The 20851-nt window shown below is 34.0% G+C and overlaps 1 protein-coding gene across 2 annotated transcripts in view; it reads right to left on the bottom strand.

The window, feature by feature from the left end:
- The window catches only part of LOC115209615 (nuclear hormone receptor family member nhr-48), a 325642-nt gene that overhangs the window by 300374 nt on the left and 4417 nt on the right, over positions 1 to 20851 (bottom strand). For both annotated transcript variants that reach the window (XM_029778062.2, XM_036501298.1), the window contains exon 2: positions 9886 to 10018. The gene's annotated coding sequence lies outside the window, so the exon portion shown is untranslated. The remainder of the gene's footprint in view (positions 1 to 9885; positions 10019 to 20851) is intronic.

Genomic DNA, 20851 nt, shown 5'->3' with positions numbered 1-20851 from the left:
AACCACTCCGTGAGTGTAGTGGGTGCTTTTTATGTGCCACCTGCACAGGTGCCAGACAGAGCTGGCAAACGGCCACGAACGGATGGTGCTTTTTATGTGCCACCAGCACGAGGGCCAGGCGAGGCTGGCAACGGACACGAACGGATGGTGCTTTTTACGTGCCATCGGCACAAGGCCAGTCGGGGCGGTGCTGGCAACGGTCGCGAAACGGAAGGTTCTCTTACATGCCACCGGCACTGGTAACACATCTGCAATGTTACCAGTGCCGGTGGTTCAGTCTCACTGTGTGGCACCTTGGACAATTGTCTTCTACTACAGCCTTGGGCCAACCAAAGCCTTGAGAGTGGATTTGGTATACCGAAACTGAAAGAAGCCCATCATATATATATATATTATATATATATATATAATATATATATATATACACATGTGAATATCCACATATATGCACATGTGAATCATTGGCAATTTTCTTCCTCCACCTTCCCTTCTTTTGGACTTTCCTCTATTTCTGAAGAAGAGCTTTGCTTGAAACGTTAAATACTCTTTCTTTCCTTTCCTGAGCGCCAGATAATACATAACTTGTACCACGTCCTTGCGTTGTTGTTTTTTCATGCTTGTTCTTCCTTGTTTGGATTCACTATATATCTGTGTGTGTGTGTGTGTTTGTTTGTCCCTCCAACATCGCTTGACAACCAAAACCAATAGCATAAGTACTAGGCTTACAAAGAATAAATCCTAGGGTCAATTTGTTCGACTAAAGGTGGTGCTCTAGCATGGCCACAGTCAAATGACTGAAACAAATAAAAGAATATATGAAATTTTGAATTTAGCTCATGGATTCCCAGTACTAACTTTGTGGACCACCAGGGGTCCCGCAGATCCCAGTTTGGGAACCACTGCTCTAGAGTATACATTTATACATTCATGAACATATATATATAAGATATGTAAGATAACTTTCAAGCCTTTAACCCTTTAGCATTCAGATTACTCTGTCAAAACTAATACTTATTTACGTTATTTTGAATAAATCTTGCATCATCTCAGAGCTTTCAGATTTTGATGTGGTGAGGTCACATCAAGCCAGTTTAAACATAAAACAAGTAGAATATTTTGGCCGGATATAGCTGGTTTAAATGCTAAAGGGTTAAGAAAGAAATATAGTGATAAGCCTATGTATAGATTTTCAAATTTTCAGTAACCAATCCAAGCCTTGAACTAGATACAGACAGGCTCTCACAACTTCATCAATAGAACATGGAGTGTAAGTGTGAAAGACTAAGCATTATTCATAATGTATTCCACCATACAGCATATTCTGAAAAGGTTCAATATAAAAATCTATATTGTTACTTCAATACTGAAATAAAAAAATTAGGTCATTGCTTTAATCCCATTTTATCTCAGTGTAAACAAGTGCAGAAAAAAAAAATCAACGATTACGGGTGAATAAGTACATACTACAATAAAAAAGAAAAAATCCAGAAAGTCAAGAGTAAATGAATACGATTAATATTTTAATAAGCCAAAAGCAATTTCATGCAATTATTTTCAAAGGGATTCATCAAACAAAAGTTATCAAATTTCTCAGGTCCTTACAACAAAATACAGTAATAATTTTTTTTTTACTGCGAGTATTCGAAATCCAGATCCAATGCAGTTTACATTGCCATACTAACCACATATTTTCTATTTATTGAAAACAATAAAATGTGCTGAGCGATAGTTATATATTTTATCTTTTCTTTTACTTGTTTCAGACTGCGGCCATACTGGGGCACCACCTGGAAGAATTTTTAGGTCGAATGAATTGACCCCAATACATTTTTTTAAAGCCTGACACTTACTCTATTGACACTTACTCTAAGCTATGGGGATGTAAACATACCAACATCGGTTGTCAAGCGGTGGTAGGGAACAAACACAAAGACGGACACACACATATTATAAATATATATGTATATATAATGATAATCGCTGAATGAATTGCAAGATGGATTTAGCATTAGTCTCTATTCAGTATGACGACCGTTTCGACTCCTCCTACAACTGTCCTACATGGGTGGTATGTTGTGCATCCAATTGTGTTGCATCGATCAGTGCAGTCTGGGTCTCATCAGGTATATGCATACATAAAGTGCTGTCCAGCTAAACATGATTTCTGTCCGTTATGTGTGTGTGTGTGTGTGTACACGATGGGCTTCTTTCAGTCTACCAAATCCACTCAAATTAAAATATAAACTAATAATTGCAATAAAATGCCTTTGTCCTACATTTACAGTTGATTTTAACTAAGTACCACATATTTCTCCCATTCCCTTTCTGTTGCACACGCATACACACAGACACACCATGTGCCATCATTGTTAACTAAAACTACAAGCCAAAGGAGAGAAGACCTGTAAGAAATAGTAGCTAAATATCCCTCAAATCACACCCTACTGTCTTGGGAAAGAAAAGGACCTACTGGATAATTTGACAAGACATGCAGTCACAAACAAAATGACAGCTTCCAAATCCTGTTTTCTGACAAGGTAATTTTAAACCTCTGTTACTTTTTGTAAAAAATTTTCTGGAAAAAGTGAAATCTCTCCTGAGATTCAGCCAGGAAAATCACATCAAAGCACCAAATTTTAAAATTTTCACTAAACTTCAAAATTTCCAAGAATGGGACAATTCCGGTTGGGAAGTGTTTTTTATCTTGACTGCTCAATTAGAACTGTGTCAGCATGGTTAAACGGTTAATTTTGCAACAACATGGTTTTGGGTTCAGTCCCACTGCACATCACCTTGGGCAAGTATCTTTTACTATACAGCCCCTGACAGACCAATACCTTGCAAGTGAACTTGGTAAATGGAAATTGCATGGAAACCTGTTGTTTGTTTGTTAGTATGTATATTTGTATGTATGTATGTCATTATTCAGTTTTATTTCAAGATTTCTTGCCAACAGAGAGAGAGCTGGTTTCTAACCTAGATCCAAAGTTCCTTCATTGGAATTTCAATAACAATGGGATATTTTTTATGTACATATGTTTGTACATATATGTGCAGATTTGTATGCATGTATGTATGTATGTATGTATGTATGTATGTATGTATGTATGTATGTATGTATGTATGTATGTATTATATGGGTGGATGGGTGGGTGCATGTCTTTGTGTTTGTCCTCCCACCACTTGACAACTGGCATTGGTTTGTGTACATCCCATAACTTAGTAGTTCAGCAAAAGCAACTAAAATATTAAGCACCAGGCTTAAAAAGGAATAAGTACTGAAGTCAGTTTGTTTGACTAACTCCTTCAAGACAGTGCTCCAATATGGCCACAGACCAAAGACTAAAACGTAAAAAAATAAACCAACAACAAAAAATGAAATAAATCTTTGAAATGCGAAAAAGAAAAAAAAAACAGAAATTGCTTTTGAATGGGGAACCCATTAATGAGAACAGAATTTAGATTTCACTAAACATCTTCAGCAAGGTTCTCGTATTACTACCGTTACAACAAAACACAGAGACAAAAAAAAAAATCATACTTGCTAATTTTATCATAAAAGTAGATTGTTTCCATCTAAGTAAGTTTTAATCCATAATGGACTGATGCAGTATAAATGATCTAAAATATTTTCTCAATTACCAACAGCTGTCAGATGAAATGATCTGTGAGAGAGAGGGGGGAGAGAGAGAGAGAGATGGAGGAGAGAGAGAGAGAGAGAGAGAGAGAGACAATGGAAGGCAGGGAGATATAGTTTATAATCTACAACTTAATCTTCAAAGTTAGTTGAACAGGAGAAAAAATTAAGGAAGTAGCCAAGAATTAAAAACATGAGTTGCTACAAGTTGTTGTTGTTATTGTTTAACCACAGGTCTGATCAAGCAGACCTATAATCAAAGAGTTCCACCCATGAACATTCTGTCTTTTTGCATACTTTCTCTCTCTCTCTCTCACACACACACAGAGAAAGAACTACAGCCCTCAATGCAGCCTTCTTTTTTATGACAATATGTGATCTGAGAGATAGTTGTTATTTCTAGCAAGTTAAGAAACTACATAGAGCAATGGTCTCTAACCACCAGGTTGCAGACCAGTACAGGATCAAAGATAATTTAGTACAGGGCCTCACAGAAAGAATAAATTTAATTTTATTTCTATTTTATTGATTACTGCAGTCTGAAGGATGTTTTTGCATTTGATATGTATTATATATGTAATAATTAAATTATATATTATGCACTTTATTGTGTTTTCTTATGCATATAATCTTGCATGAAGCTAGTCCCTAGTGCCAAAAAGGCTGGGAACGGCTGGCATATAGAACTCACTCATTGGCTCCTGATATTACCAATAAAAACAGATGGCATAACAAATAGATAAGGAGTTGGTAATTAATACTTCTTCATTGGCACAGCATTGAAATCAGTTGATGCCCATCTTGAGCAATCATAGATCAATGTCAACAGGGAAGAAATAAGTCTAGTGTTTGGTCCAGTTGTTGTTTAGGCCCAGTTCAAATCCAGTAGACCTATGTCCAAGAAGGTTTCAAACATGAATACCCCAACTTTCATTCAGACATACTACTACCAGGATTTCAATATCAAAGCCATCCTTTCTATCTTCTTTAAGATGATAGGGTGATGTCTGAAGGAGAATTGGTTGTTATTTCTAGCTGGCCAAACAATCACATAGAAACTCCTTCATAGGCTCACCTAACTCTAAGATTTCGTAGTTGGCATACTTCACTACATAGAAAAGTGACAGCTCTGTAGAATGGATGAATATTTTGTTGAGAAGATATCTGGAATAAAGCAACATCCTTATCTATGAGATTTATCTCACACCTGCTTGAGGCTATGGAAGCCAGAGATTATCAGCAGTTCTAAGGAACCTTTCAGATTTGGAAGAGGATTTTAAGCAGAAAAAAAAAAGAAATATTTAGTTTTTTCACATGGATGTGATGGAAATTGAAAATGAAAACTAAATGAGTAGGTGTTGTGAGTTGGTAGTGAATGGAAACTATTAAAGAAAACCATTTGTAAAAAAAAGCCTTAGAATTAGATATTTCATGTTAATCTAATACAGATTATAAATTCAAATATCTGAGTTCAAAACCAACACAAATGTGAGAGAGAAATGGGGAAGAGAGAAAGAGAGCAAGAGAGAGAGAAGCACCTGAAAACAATCAAAAATTTTATTGACAGAAATGTAATGTAAAGAAAAGCAACATAAATAAGATATGGTTCTGTGGTGAAGCACAAGCATGACTATATGACTAAAGTAATTCACTTCATGACTACATGTTTTGGGGTTCAGTCTCACTGCACAGCACCTCAAACAGCCATTCAAGAATTTGGACTTGGAGATCTCCATTTCTAGCGACTTCGAGTGCCACTTCCCAGTGGTGCTGGGTGTCAACGAAGAGCCCTCAACTACAACAAGATGACCAAATTTTTTTTTGTTTTCCTAAGGTCTGGGGTCTCCCACCCCTAAGCCCTAGACCATCACCTAATCACCCTTACCCATCTTGTTGCTTAACAACAACAACAACAGCACCTCAAGCAAATGTCTCCTACTGCTCTGAACCAAAAAACAAAATGCCTTGAGTGAATCTGGTAGATGGAAACACGGCAGAATCTCACTGTGTGCACATGTACATGTATAAACACATACACACACACAAACACACACACACACACACACACACAGATATCGGAGATTAATGGACAATAGCAGTTCAATCTGTGGTACATACAATCATTCTTAATCTTATAATGGAACGATAAACTAGCAGTATTATTAATTGATTAATCAGTTAATTTATCAATGTTTCTTCAGAGTAGACTGCTAGCCAATCACATGCTGGAAGTTACTGATAATAACTATGACTGACATAGCGTGTGTGTGTGTGTGTGTGTGTGTGTTTTTGTTTGTTGGTTCTTCACCACTTGATGACCAGTAATAGTTTGTTAACATCTTTCTCATAACTCAGTAGTTTGCCAAAAATAAGTACTGAGATTAATATGATCAACTAAATTTTCAAGGTAGTGCCGTAGCATGGCCATAGTCCAAATATATGAGTTTAGACCATGAAATTATAACAAATGAGATTAAATGGATCTTTACTAACTGAAGATGTTCAAAACTAACAAATATGTAAAGATCTGATGAATATATCAGTGAGTGAATGAGGGTGGCAAGCTGGCTAAAATCATAAGCATGTCAGGCAAAAAAATACTTAGTGGCATTTCATCCATCCTTATGTTCTGAGTTCAAATTCTGCCAGGGTTGATTTTACCTTTCACCCTCTCAGGGTCGATAAAATAAGTACCAGTTGAGCACTGGGGTCGATGTAATCAACTTAGCTCCTCCCCCTAAATTGCTGGCCTTGTGCCAAAATTTGTAACCAATATATCAGAGAATGCAGAAATAATGATAATGGTGGTGATATACTTTAAATGCTGACCACTAACCTATTGTAGACACTTTACCAGCAAATACCACCCAGATGCTTTCTCACAACCAGTTAAGTTATTGCTATTAATGGTAGAAGGATTTTTGTTTTATTATGGCATAGGTACGGCCATGGCTGTATAAGTAAGAATCTTGCTTTGTAACCACATGGTTTTGAGTACAATACCACAATGTGGCACTTAGGTATACTATAATCTCTCCAGGTTAAGTAATGCCTTGTGAGTGAATGAGGTAGATGGAAACTGTGTGGAAGCTCAGTTGTGTGTGTATGGTAATTTTCACTTCTTTGCAGAAGAAAGCAATCTCTTCAATTAGTAAAAGCCATCATGACAGCTCATAAGATTAGCTAACCCAACTTTGGACAAACAGACTCTAATGCAGATGTTACAAACATTTTCAGGCAGAAAAGTATCTGGAATTGAAGTCAAGTCCTGTTTACAAAGTGCTTGTTTCAAGATGGATTGTGCAATTCTTCAGGTTGTGCTCCAGCTTGACCATAGTCCAATGACAGAAAACAAGTAAAAGGTAAAAGAAGAGTGCTCAATGACCTCTTTGAAGGCCTTCAGGACTGATGGTAGGAAAGGATATTATTTTCAAACCTAAGACCTCATCCAAATGCTTGCAACTGACTAGGCAATGCTAAGGGTGACCACAGGTCGTGTAGCATGAGAGATGTTGGTGTTAAACCAAGAGTTTGGAAACATCACATGCACACACATTTAACATTTGCATCTTAGCATATCAACAAACAACAAAGAAAATACTAGTTTTCAACCTGTAACACAACAACACATCTACACATTTGGAAGGAAGGAACATCATCATCATTTAATGTCCGTTGTCCATGCTGGCATGGGTTGGATATTTTTATATATATTTTTCTATCAAAAGCCCCTAGTGAGGATTAAACTCACGACCCCTAGTTTACAAGACCAGTGCTCTAATGACTCAGTGAGCTATGAAACACTGTGGATATAATCAAAGGAGATTGGAATGTAAGAATGCATAACTGAAGACAAGTAGAAGGCTGGAATTTCTGCAGTAATAAAATACACTAAAAGGAAACAGGATTATGAAAATGACACTGCTAATGATGATGAAGATGATGATGAATATAAAGATTATATTGCAATTTGTAAACAAACCTGTCGTATGTATGTATGTGTGTGTGTGTTTGTGGGTCTGTGTATATGTGTCTGTGTATGTGTGTATATGCTTGATGTTCCCCCAACATCGCTTGGCAACCAATGCTGGTGTGTTTACATCCCTGTAACTTAGTGGTTTGGCAAAAGAGACCAATAGAATAAGTATTAGGCTTACAAAGAATAAATCCTGGGGTCAATTTGCTCAACTAAAGGTGGTGCTCCAGCATGGCTGCAGTCAAATGACTGAAACAAGTAAAAGAATAAAAGAAGAACAGAGCAAATTTCACAATTTACTTTGTTGCAAAAAGTTTTAACCATCTGCAAAACCCTTACTATTTAATGTGTGTGTTTGGGTATATGTGTATACATGAATATATATATGTGTGTGTGTGTGTGTGTGTGTGTATTCAATATATACCAGAGTTTTGGCTTATAAGAATAAAAACTGGAGTATCAAGTTACAGGTTAGTCCAGGTTTGAACTTCCTTTAATATATCAACCACTTTCACCACCTTTCTTCTGTTCATTCATTAATGTTATCTCTCTGTGATGCAACAATTATAAATATCGTGAAGTAAAAAAAAAAGAATCAAATAAACCGAATGTATTAAGTTTAGATTCAGAAAAAATACAAGGAAAAGTCCTTTATATTTTATAAGGAAAGAGACAAACATATCTCAATTATATGGTCACCACAAACTAAAGTATATATCCATAAACTTTGCATTTAATCTGAATATAATCACTTGTGAACAAGATCACCAAGGATCAAGACAGGATAACTCAGTAAGCTAGTCAAGTGACCAATAAAATTATATACATAGATATATGCACATATATATCTATATGTATACACACATATAAACATATATGTACATACACACACATGCACACATACATATATATATATATATTAATCCAGTCTGGCTTTTACATTTCATGTCATTTACATCTCCTGTTGTGGCTGTGTAGTCCTATCCTGGACAAACACTCCCTCTGGCAGGTGCTACAAATGTAGTGAAGACTTTGCCTGGCTGTTTATAATGTCATAGTTTCTTGTCATCTTTTCCTGCCTTTCCATTTCTCCTGTTTCTCTCTGTCACTCCTTTGTGTTCCCTCTTCTATGATGTGTCGCCAATCTTCACAGTTGCTGGCAACTGCTTCCCAATTGCTAATATTGATGTCGCAGGCCTTCATGTCCCTTTTGCAGGCATCCTTGTACCATAAGAAAAGTCTTCCAACAAACCTAGTGCCCCGTAGAGTATGTCCTTGGGGATTCTACCATCTTCCATACGACTAACATGTCCAAGCCATCTCATACATCTTTGTGTCAGGAGTGCAAACATGCTTGGTATTCCTGCTTGCTTGAGGACATCTTTGTCGGGAACACGATCCTGCCATTTGATGCCAAGGATTTTCCAGAGGCAGTGCAGGTGAAAGATATTTAGGCGACGCCATATAATAGAGTGATAAGTACACATGCTTAGATTTGATAAGTTTTGGCTGACTGTCATCCTGTACTCCCCTTGTTGTATGAGCAACTGGTTGTTTTAATGGCGGAACAAATGGGATCTCGGTAACTATGGGGGCTAGGAAAAAAATATAAACCACATTCCAATCTATGCACCCCGTCTCCACATGTATGCCATTTTCCATGCAAATCCAGCCAGCCATTTGGCTGTGAACCTCAAGACAAGAAAGAATACAACAATCGCCCATGTCCAATTTATATTATATATATATATATATATATATATATATATACATACATATATACACATACATATATGGGTACAGAACGTCACCAACAGTAAACAACATGAAATACAAAAACAAATGAGTTCAATATGCAAGTGAGAGAAACAAATGGAAAACAGGACAAGTAACATATCTATATATATACAGACATCTACACAAACATTCATACGTGGAAATATTCACACACATACATATGTATGTGTATACACACGTGTGTATATATGTATGTATAGATAGACAGACAGACAGACAGATTGTCAATTGGCAAAGTTGTTAGAGCAGTAGATAGACTGAAAAGAGTATAATTGATTAAATCAACACCATCTGAAAGTTACTTCATTTTATTGGCCCCAGAAGGATGATATGCTAAATTAGCTTTGTCAGGACATAAGGGTAGCAACTAAATATCACAAAATTATGCTCGAACAATTCTGCCAAAAGAGACAAATTGGTAAAATTTAAGTTGAATAATAAACTGTTCTTAAGCAATCAGTGTTTGGATACTTACCTGGTTGTTGAGTTCTATTCTTTATAATATACTAATTGTATGGTAGTCCTTATATGACAAGCTTTCCAACGTTCTGGTCCCATGTAAGATATAGATACATCCAAAAATGTCATCAATCCAACAAGACAATGAACTGTAACAAAAAGAAAAGATATTTTCAGATATATTTTACAAAAAAACATGAAACCCAAAATTTACAGGTTCTTTCTTATATGCCAAGGTTGCTGTTACTGAGACGGTTTATCCTCAGATAAGCTCTGATTGTGCAGACCTAAGATCAAAGTCATTTCAGACAGGACCACTCCAGCTTATTTTAGTCAGTTGTATTGTGTCTAAGCTTACCATAGTCTTTGCATTTTGAGATCTGAGCTGTCCTTTTATTTATTTCATTCTTTGGCCTGCAACCATTTTGAGGCATCAACACCATGAAGGGACAAATCAACCCCAGTATTTACTTCTTAAGCCTGGCACTTATTCCATCGGTCTCTTGTTGCCAAACTATTAAGTTATGGGAGTGTAAACAAATCAACATCAGTCGCCAAGTAGTGGTAGGGGAGGGGGAACAAATACAAAGACACACACAAACAGGAGAAAATCAGAAAAGACAGGCCAGAGTTGAGAACAATAGAGAAAAGTCATCAATGTGTGATTTGAGGGAGATTTGGTTACTATTTCTAGCATGGAAGAGTGACTGTTAAAATGAGGATGATGATAATGATGATGGTGATGAAGTAAAGTGAATTAACCTCAAAAGTGAATTGAAAAAGATTCTGAACTTCAGTTTGCCTATCCACAAATACGGTGAGTCATTACATAAATATTGATTTTTAAAACAAATGAAAACACTATCTAACAACTAGTTTGTTTATGACACATTTAAATATTTTTATCTAAGCTTTGATTTTTTTTCCTTTCTATAAATATTAAGTGTACTTTTATCCTAAACCAGTTGCTGCCTTTCAGTTACAAAATAAAAAATTCTCTTTAAAGAAAAAGAAATGGCAAATCTATTCAGGTTGAACAGATACAATTGATTGATTGATTGATTTTCTTTTTCCAATAGTTAGCTACTTTGATAATTAATTTGTAATTAATCAATGAGGTAACCTCCCTTGTGGTCACTCAACTTGCTAGAAATAGTCAGCAAACTCTTCCTTTCGCCAAACTTCTTGAAAAAGGGAAAACGAATGAACGCATTAAATGTAGTAATATCAGATACACATGTCCAAAAACAGAAAGACTAGTTGTTCAGGACCAAAATACCTTTGATCGCAGACCTGCTGCTTGACCAGAGATGATTGGGACTAAAGAATAATAATAATAATAATAATAATAGTAACCTACAATAAGGGCTGGTTGAAAACTGTCTTTTCAATTAAGTCACCATTTTGCTGGTAAAATTATAGGGAGGAGGGAAATAGTGCAGGAAATTTCAGTAACTTTTTGAAGAAATGAGTAGTACAATCAGGCTTTTGAATATCACAAAATGGTTTTATAGATAACATACTGGACTCCAGAAAAGATAGGTACATGGTCAATGATATTTAATCAACTAAACTATAAACATAATATCATTGAAATATATCCAACTGAAGGTAGATGTACAATGTGTGTGTGTGTGTGTGTGTGTAAATGTTTGTCAAGACATAGAAGCTATTGCATTAGTATTCTTTCTAATTGTTATTAATGGTTTTAGATTTGGACACAGAGGGCTGGCAATTTTGAGGAAAGAGAGAGAGGAGGTAGTTAACACTATCAAAGTCAAAATTTGGACAGGTACTTAATTTTATTGTCATTTGTAAGGATGAAAGATGAAGTTGAACTCAGTGAGAATTGAACACAGAATACAAAGAGCTGAAACAAATACTTGCAAGGCATTTTGTCTGACACTATAACAATTCTGCCTGTTTACAGTCATCGTTTTTTTTTTCTCATATTAATATTTATATCTTCATTAACCCTTTAGCATTTAAACTGGCCATATCCAGCCAAAATATTCTACCTGCTTTATATTCAAACTGGCCAGATCTAGCCTCTCACACCTGCCCTACAATATCATTCTAAAAATAAACATTCACATCATCAAAATTTTGATGCTACAAGATAATGCATCATTAACTCAAATCAATGTGAATAAATAAGCATTACATTTGACAGAGTAATGTGAATGCTAAAGGGTTAAGGTGGAGACCTGGCAGAATTGTTAGTACACCAGGCAAAATGCTTAGCGGCATATCATATGTCTTTACATTCCGAGACCAAATTCAACCAAGGTTGACTTTGACTTTTCATCCTTTCAAGGTTGATAAAGTAATACCAGTTGAACACAGGGGATCAAAGTGACTGAGCAAGGCATGAAAACACACATCAACAATATTTGAGCAGTAATACAACTCTCTTAACTAGAGACACAGACAAACTGAGGAATTTGGCATGATTTGGGATTGGTTAACAGGCTCGAGTAAGCACTGTAATGGAAGACACAATGACAGGGCAGGTGGCCTCTTTGGTATGACATTGACACTAATTTACAACCATCATAATATCAAGACCAACACACACTCATATACATACATGTATATAGATATATACACATAAATATACACATATAGATATATACATATATGCATACACACACACATATATATACATATAAATATATATACATATTATATGTATACATACACACATATACATATATATTATATGTATACATACACATATATATAAACATACATATATATACACACATGCATCATCATCATCAATCCAGTTTTCCTCCTTATCTTCACCTATAGCAATGAATACTGGGTAATGACTGAAAGAACACAAGTGACTGAAACAGAGTTCCTGCGAAGAATCTCTGGAGTAACACTACTTGAGACGATGTGTAGCTTGGAGGTAAGGGAATCTCTCAAGGTTGAGGTGCCAGTTCTTTGCATTGAAAGGTTACAAGTCTGATACTTCAAACATATTAGAATGTCACCAGAATGAATCATAAGACAGATTCTTCAAGCAAAGCCAACTGGCAGGAGACCTAGGGATAGACCACAGTTGGATAATAGCCACAGTCTGAGTAGGTCGTGTTTGGGAGAGGACCCAATGGAGAAGGTGCTTGAGGATCCTCCCACACAGGGATAGATTGATGGATGAATATGTGTGTGTGTGTGTGTGTGTGTGTGTGTGGAGGCACGTGGCTTAGTAGTTAGGGTGTCAGCATCATGATCGTAAGATTGTGGTTTCGATTCCTAGACTGGGTGACACGTTGTGTTCTTGAGCAAAGCACTTCATTTCACGTTGCTCCAGTCCACTCAGCTGGCAAAAATGAGTAACGCTGCGATGGACTGACATCCCATCCAGCTAGGGAACACATATGCCATTGAAACCGGGAAACCAGGCCCATGAACCTGGCTAGGCTTTAAAAGGGCACATTTATTTTATTATATATATATATATATACTTTATTATAAACTGCAAACTATTTACAGAACAGTTACTCAGTTTCAAATTCCTGAAGTTTAGATTATAATTGTGCAAGTAGTATAATTTTATGAATTTGTGTTGCAAGATTCCTTATGTGAAACTGTGTTGAAACAAATATTGTATTTTGGGATGGTCATTATTATTATTATTTTTTTTTTTTTTTTTGCCAAATAAACACACACATTATATATTTGTTCTTCATTCATTTATTACTGTTCTTATTTTAACTCATGTTCATTGTCCGGAAATCTTTTGTCTCACACCTGTGACCTCTTTAGCAACACTTTTCAGTCACAGATGTGTGACAAAATATTTCTGGACAATGAACATGAGTTAAAATAAGAACAGTAATAAACAAGCGAAGAACGAATGTATAGTGCCTGTGTTTATTTAACAAAAGCATAAACAAAAAAAAATGACCATTCCAAAATACAATATAGTATAATTTTGTTTGTTGTATAATGAATAAACCTTTAATCTAATTGGTTAACTTTCAAAACTGTAACCGTAGATATTTGGTATTCGAGTATGATTTCTTTCCACTTTATTTTGTACTTACGTACCTACCTCTGTGTGTGTATGCATGTGTATATATATATATATATATATATATATATATATATATATTCAAATACACACAGACATAGTCTACATGTATATATAGACACACACACATCTACATGTGTATATACGAGTATATAGCTGCATATATTACATAATAATGAAGCAACACTCTAGAGTTTGTGTGACAGAGAAACTATTGTAAATCTGTGTAATGAAACAATTTGTTTGTGCCACTCTCATTAATTTTTTGTTAGATTCAAGGTGGTGCCCCAGCAGGCTGCAATCAAATGATTGAAACAAGTAAAAAAAAAAGATAAAGATATGTATATATGTGTGTAAGTATATGGATGTGTATGGATAGAACAACAGACACTCATCCCGACATAAAAGAATATAGAAAAACACACATACATGAAGATTCACATTGAAATATTCCACCTCACACTTGTTTACATTGATACATACATGAACACATGAAATATTCCACCTCACACTTGTTTACATTGATGCATACATGAACACATGAAATATTCCACCTCACACTTGTTTACATTGATGCATACATGCAAACACACATGCTAATCTATCTATGCATGTGTGTATTATGAGCATGGAACATGGACGTTAAATGATGATGATGAAGAACCGCTCTGATCTTAGCTAAAAGTACCAAAAATGTGGCCTTATGGCTAAAAAGAAAGTGTAGCTTTTAGATTCTTAAAATTAATTAGTTTCCATAATTATGGACTGTATATTGTTTGGACATACTTTACATTTCCTGTAAGCATAAAATGCTTTAAATGTGAGGTAACCATAATGTGGGGGAAACCTGTAATATATCTTTATCTATCTGTTTGTCAGTCTATCTATACACACACATACATGTTTGTGTGTGTATTCACACAAACAAGTATATATGCGCATATATATATATGTATATGCACACACACACACATATACATACACTATTATCAAACAGTGAGAATGAGTGCTCAATACCACATTGGTGGATAAATATTCTTTATTTGTGGGTTAACAAGGCTACCAATGGTTTTATGTATTAGATTATTTACAATTGTTCAAGTGTTCATATATACGTGTGTATATGTGTGTGTGTGTGTAGTAAATCAAAAAGAAAACAAAGAACAAACACAAGAAAAAACCAACAATGCAAGGACATTGTACATGTAAAGTATTAGCAGACACTCAGAGTGTGCAGAGTTCACTTGTTGATAGCATCACCAAAAAAAGTACTCAATCCATTGAAATATAAACATTTAATATATATAACTTAAAGTTTCATGCTCAGACAATTGGACAACTTTTTATATTGAATACAATGCACAATCTGGCAATCCTCTGAGCCTGAACAACAATTGCTTCATCATGCATGATAAACCCAACTGTTAACTGCACTATCTGAGCATGAATCTTAAAGCAGATCACATATAATTCCTATATTCATGAAATCATCCACACAAACACACACACACATTTATACATATGGTGGCTGTCAGCAATGCTTGTGCTAAAATTTCAAGTCAATAAAAAAACTGGCACACCAGCAGTTAAGATGACAAGCGTTCCGGTTTATTAGATTAATGGAACAACCTGAAATTAACATGTAAGTGGCTGGCTGGGCTCTCCACAGATATGCCTACCATTAATGTCATTCTCAGGGAGATTCCGAGTGACACAGAGCATGACAAGGCTGAACCTTTGAAATACAAGTACTACTCATTTTTACCAGTTGAGAAGACTGGAACAATGTGAATTAAAGTGCCTTGCTCAATGACAAAAACACACCATCAGGCATGAGATTGTGAACTAAATACCCTAACCACTTAGCCATACACTTCCCACTTCATGTCAGTAACAGCTTGCACAACAATGCTAAGACCCTCACCTGAAAAGTTAATTAGTCCAAAAACAAACAAGAAAGATCTCCAACTTAGCAATGAGAAAGGTGTTACTTTAGAAATTTCCTCTCCCGGAGAAATGTCTAAACAAAGACTAAGGATCTCTCACTTCACACATACACATACATATAAATTCACATATACATACATATAAATTCACAAATACACACACACAAAATTTATTTGTTATAATCACAGTTGAGTGATTAAGAGGTTTAGTTCATGATGATTAGGTTCCAGATCTGAACCTACTGCTTAACAATTGGTAAAGTATTTTTTTTACAATAACCTCAAGTTGACACAAACCTTGTCAGTGAAATTGTGTAAATGAAAATTGCGCAAGCCCATCAGCTGGGATTTACCAGTAATTCCAGCGGCAAGCCTTGATATACTACATCTCATTGATTCTGTCAGAAATTACACAAATTGAATCAGTCGATGGGTCTTTTGGGATTTTGTTAAATGTTTTCCAACCACTAGACGATTTTTGAATTTTCACCAAATTATTTTTTAAAAATATAGTTCTGATGTAGTTTCGCATACTGAAGAAGAAAATTGCATTCTTTTTTGTTCTAGAAATTAATAATAAAGAAGGAATTTAAAGTTATGCAATTTTAGCCAATTGAAGACATTGATTGCCAACAGGTCAGAACTGTTTGTTGTCATGGAAATATGCAAAGTCAATGAAGATAAAAAAAGTTTTGAACATTGGTTGAGTATTGTGTGGGATATGGATTGAAGATCCAATCATGTTGCGCTTATCTGAATATGCGCTGGAACCTACCCTCCTATAAATAGGCATAACAAATCATCTTTGACAAGTGAGAAAGTTTCATGTAGGCAAGTCATGTTATTTTTCCTGCCATTATTCACCAGAACAAAATTAGTATGACGGAGCACAAGTAACCAACGACAACCTGAGCTGAATTATCCAAACAGTGGATGAACTATACAACCACCAGAATTCATGATGCTTTATTTGGTCTACTGTACTATTTAAAGAACAAATAAAGTCTCGTTATTTTTAAAGTTCGTTTCTTCTATATTTCCATGAGTAAACACACAACATATATAACGGTATGCAAGATTCCATAGTAAAACCTAGTGAGACTTTAACCCGCCTTGTTAAAAAAACTACACAATATAATGTCTAAGAAAATAGAAAGGGGTTTTTGTCAAAAAAATTTTTTTAAATTGGGAGAAATTGGGGGTGACGGGAGGAAGTCTTTCCCTTATGTTTAACTGCAATGTCTTTGATTAGATCCTCACTTTGGCTCCATGGACACTTCGAAATCGTATTTCCGATCATATAAAACCACTTTGAATATTACTTAAGCAAGTTTAAAGTGGTTTATTTTGTGCCAGAAACCATTTTTCATTCCTGTGGTGCTTACACCTTCCCTAGTCTTTGTTTAGACATCTCTCTAACAGAGGGAAATTCTGAAATAACTCCTGCCTCATTGCTAAGTTGGAAATCTTTTTTGTTCGTTTCTGGGCTACGTGACATAGCAAGTGAGAGTCCTGGCGCATAGTGCGAGCTGTTTTTGACTGTTGGATTTACTCATCGTCGAAACTGACGGAAATTCATATACATTTATTAAATTTTATTTTACATGCACACACACGACCATGCTAGCATGTCTTCATATCTCTTTCACACACACATACATACATACATACACACATAAAAAAAGATACGTAAAGGCAATATCCACGGATCCATGTGTAGGAAGTTAGTAAGCTTCAAGCAGTCAGTAGAAGGTATAAAAAAAAAAACAACTTTCAGGAACAATAGTGGTTTATTGGCGTAGAAGGTTATACATTTTCCCCCATAAATCACTTCAAATGTTACTTTAGCAAGGTTAAAGAGATTTAAAGCTATCTTCGGCCTGATGAGTAGCTAGTGGGGTATCCAGCGTTGAGTAAGTACGACTTCCGAGGTTCTGCTAGCTCGGAAACTTATGTAGCCTGGATTTTACCTGCTCTATGCCTTGAATTTCGATATATATATGTGTGTGTATACATAATATATGTGTGTGTGAATACATATATATATATACATATATATATTTATATATATATATATATATATATATATATATATATATATATATATACATATACACACACATATATATATATATATATACACATATATACATACATATAAATATATACACACACATATATATATACACATATATATTTACATATATACATATATATATATACATATATATATATATATACACACACACATATATATATACACATATATATTTACATATATACATTTACATATATATATATATATATTTACATATATACATACGCATATACATTTACATATATACATACGCATATACATTTACATATATACATTTACATATATATATATATATATAATATATATATATATATATATATATATATATATATATATGTATAGATAGATAGATATTGGACTCTCGAACGCGTGAACATGATTTCAATTCCCGGACCGAGCGATGTTTTGTGCAGTACACTTCGTCTGCGATCATTTTCGACATGACGAGTGGCACACTATGCATCAGTACAAACATTTGATCACAAGAAACAAATCATCTGCACGTGTTGTTGTTCAGCTAGAAATCAGCAAGAAATTGCCAAATCCTCGTCTGTTTTCTACGACACGCAAATCCGCGATATACACAGCACACACATTACATGCGTGTGTGTGTGTTTATTTATGGAAATATAAATGTTAAGAACAAAACTTAAGACTAAACCTGTATCAGTTGGTATTATTAGTCAATAAAACGAGAATTCGATCTCAGAAAACGAGAATTCGATCTCAGAAAACAATCTCACGAATAACAATAAAATTTACTTTGAATTTATGAAACAGTTCGAAGAGTTTTCGTTGACAGGGGAGACATACCACTTAAGACAAATTAGGTAATTACCCCCAATTAAAACGTGAATAGAAATTAAGGAGTAGTCCTACAAAAATGTGTCAGCAAAGCCAAGATCAGTGAGGTGTAGGAATTTTATGCAGAGAACTAAGAACGGATCTGAGGGTTTTAACCTAACCTAATTAGTTTTTGCTATTGATTTTGCGATGACCATTAAGTCTTTTTAGCAACTGGGGTGGATTTTTGGAATAGCTATCACTTCCTCATTGAGGACTTACAGGACACGTAATTGGGAGGTCTTTTCTTTTATCTCTTTCTGTATTTCCACCCGACTAGCGTGGTGTTTCAATAATATATCACTACAATTCTGAACGAATTTTTTTCTAACAATTTTTTATATTCTTGTCGTTCCTTATGAGGGAATCACACCTATTCCGAAAGTAGGCCCTTCCCCTTGCTCCAGTGAGATTTGATTTAAAGGAAATTCGGTTATTGTACTTAGCAGGTCGAGCTACAACGTAGACGCACCCTTCGCTGATTTGATATGAAAGGTTAAGAAAGAGCATGATCGGCTTGGGTACATTGCCGGATGAGACAGCTATATGACGCTAGGGGACTCCTTGTTAAAAAGAAAATTACACCAGAAACTCAGAAAAATTGAAAACATATGCCTTCTAATTATTTCAAGCCCCTGCAGATTGTCAGACCATAACCTGTAGCTAGTTTATTTAGCTTAGGTCTATATCCATCCAGCACAACAACATTCATGTGGCATTCAACTCCGATCAGTCGCTAAACACACATATCAAGAAAAAGTAATTATTTTCCGTTGAGAATATTACTTTATAAATCTTATACGTAAATAACAACATGCTTATATATATATATATGGTTTACCATATATAATGTATGTATGTATGCATGCGTGTGTACATACACACACACACACACACACACACACAAGAGCCATGGGAGAGGTTGTTAGGTTCGGACGGAAAATGCTGTATCTCCCATACAAATATCTAACATTTAATTTAATTTTTTTTCTTTTCGCAACTTAGACGACTACTGGTGGGTCCATTTTAATAAATTGAGAACCCCTTCGTCGAAATTCTGGCTACGCCCTTGAGATTATCTACCTATCTCCCTCTCTCTCTCTCTCTATATATATATATATATATATATATATATAGATATATATATACATAGATATATATATACATAGATATATATACATATATATATATACATAAATATATATATACATATATATATACATAAATATATATACATATATATATATACATAAATATATATATACATATATATACATAAATATATATATATATACATATATATATATACATAAATATATATATATACATAAATATATATATACATAAATATATATATACATAAATATATATATACATAAATATATATATACACATAAATATATATATATACATAAATATATATATACATAAATATATATATACATAATATATATATATACATATATATATATATACATAATATATATATATATATATATACATAAATATATATATAAATATATAATATACATAAATATATATAATATATAAATATATAATATATATATATATATATATACATAATATATATATATATATATATATATATATACATAAATATATATAATATATATACATAAATATATATATATACATAAATATATATATATATATATACATAAATATATATATATATATATATACATAAATATATATATATATATAACATAAATATATATATATAAATATATATATATATATAATATATATATATACATAAATATATATATAATATATATATATATACATAAATATATATATATATATATTACATAAAATATATATATATATATATAAAGGGTAAAGACCCCCTTCGGTCATGAATGACCATGGGATTGCACCTAGAAAGTTACCCTCCTATATACATAAATATATATATATATATATATATACATAAATATATATATATATACAAAACACCCACGCATGACAGCTGTCGTGTTTGCTAACACCTGAGAAATAAATGTGGTCTAGTAAAAATAAGTTTATA

Source organism: Octopus sinensis, linkage group LG3 (assembly GCF_006345805.1).
Source record: "Octopus sinensis linkage group LG3, ASM634580v1, whole genome shotgun sequence".
Classification (NCBI taxonomy): Eukaryota; Metazoa; Mollusca; class Cephalopoda; order Octopoda; family Octopodidae; genus Octopus; species Octopus sinensis.
Note: the sequence above shows the minus strand (reverse complement) of the source record. Positions and strands in the feature narration are given on the sequence as shown.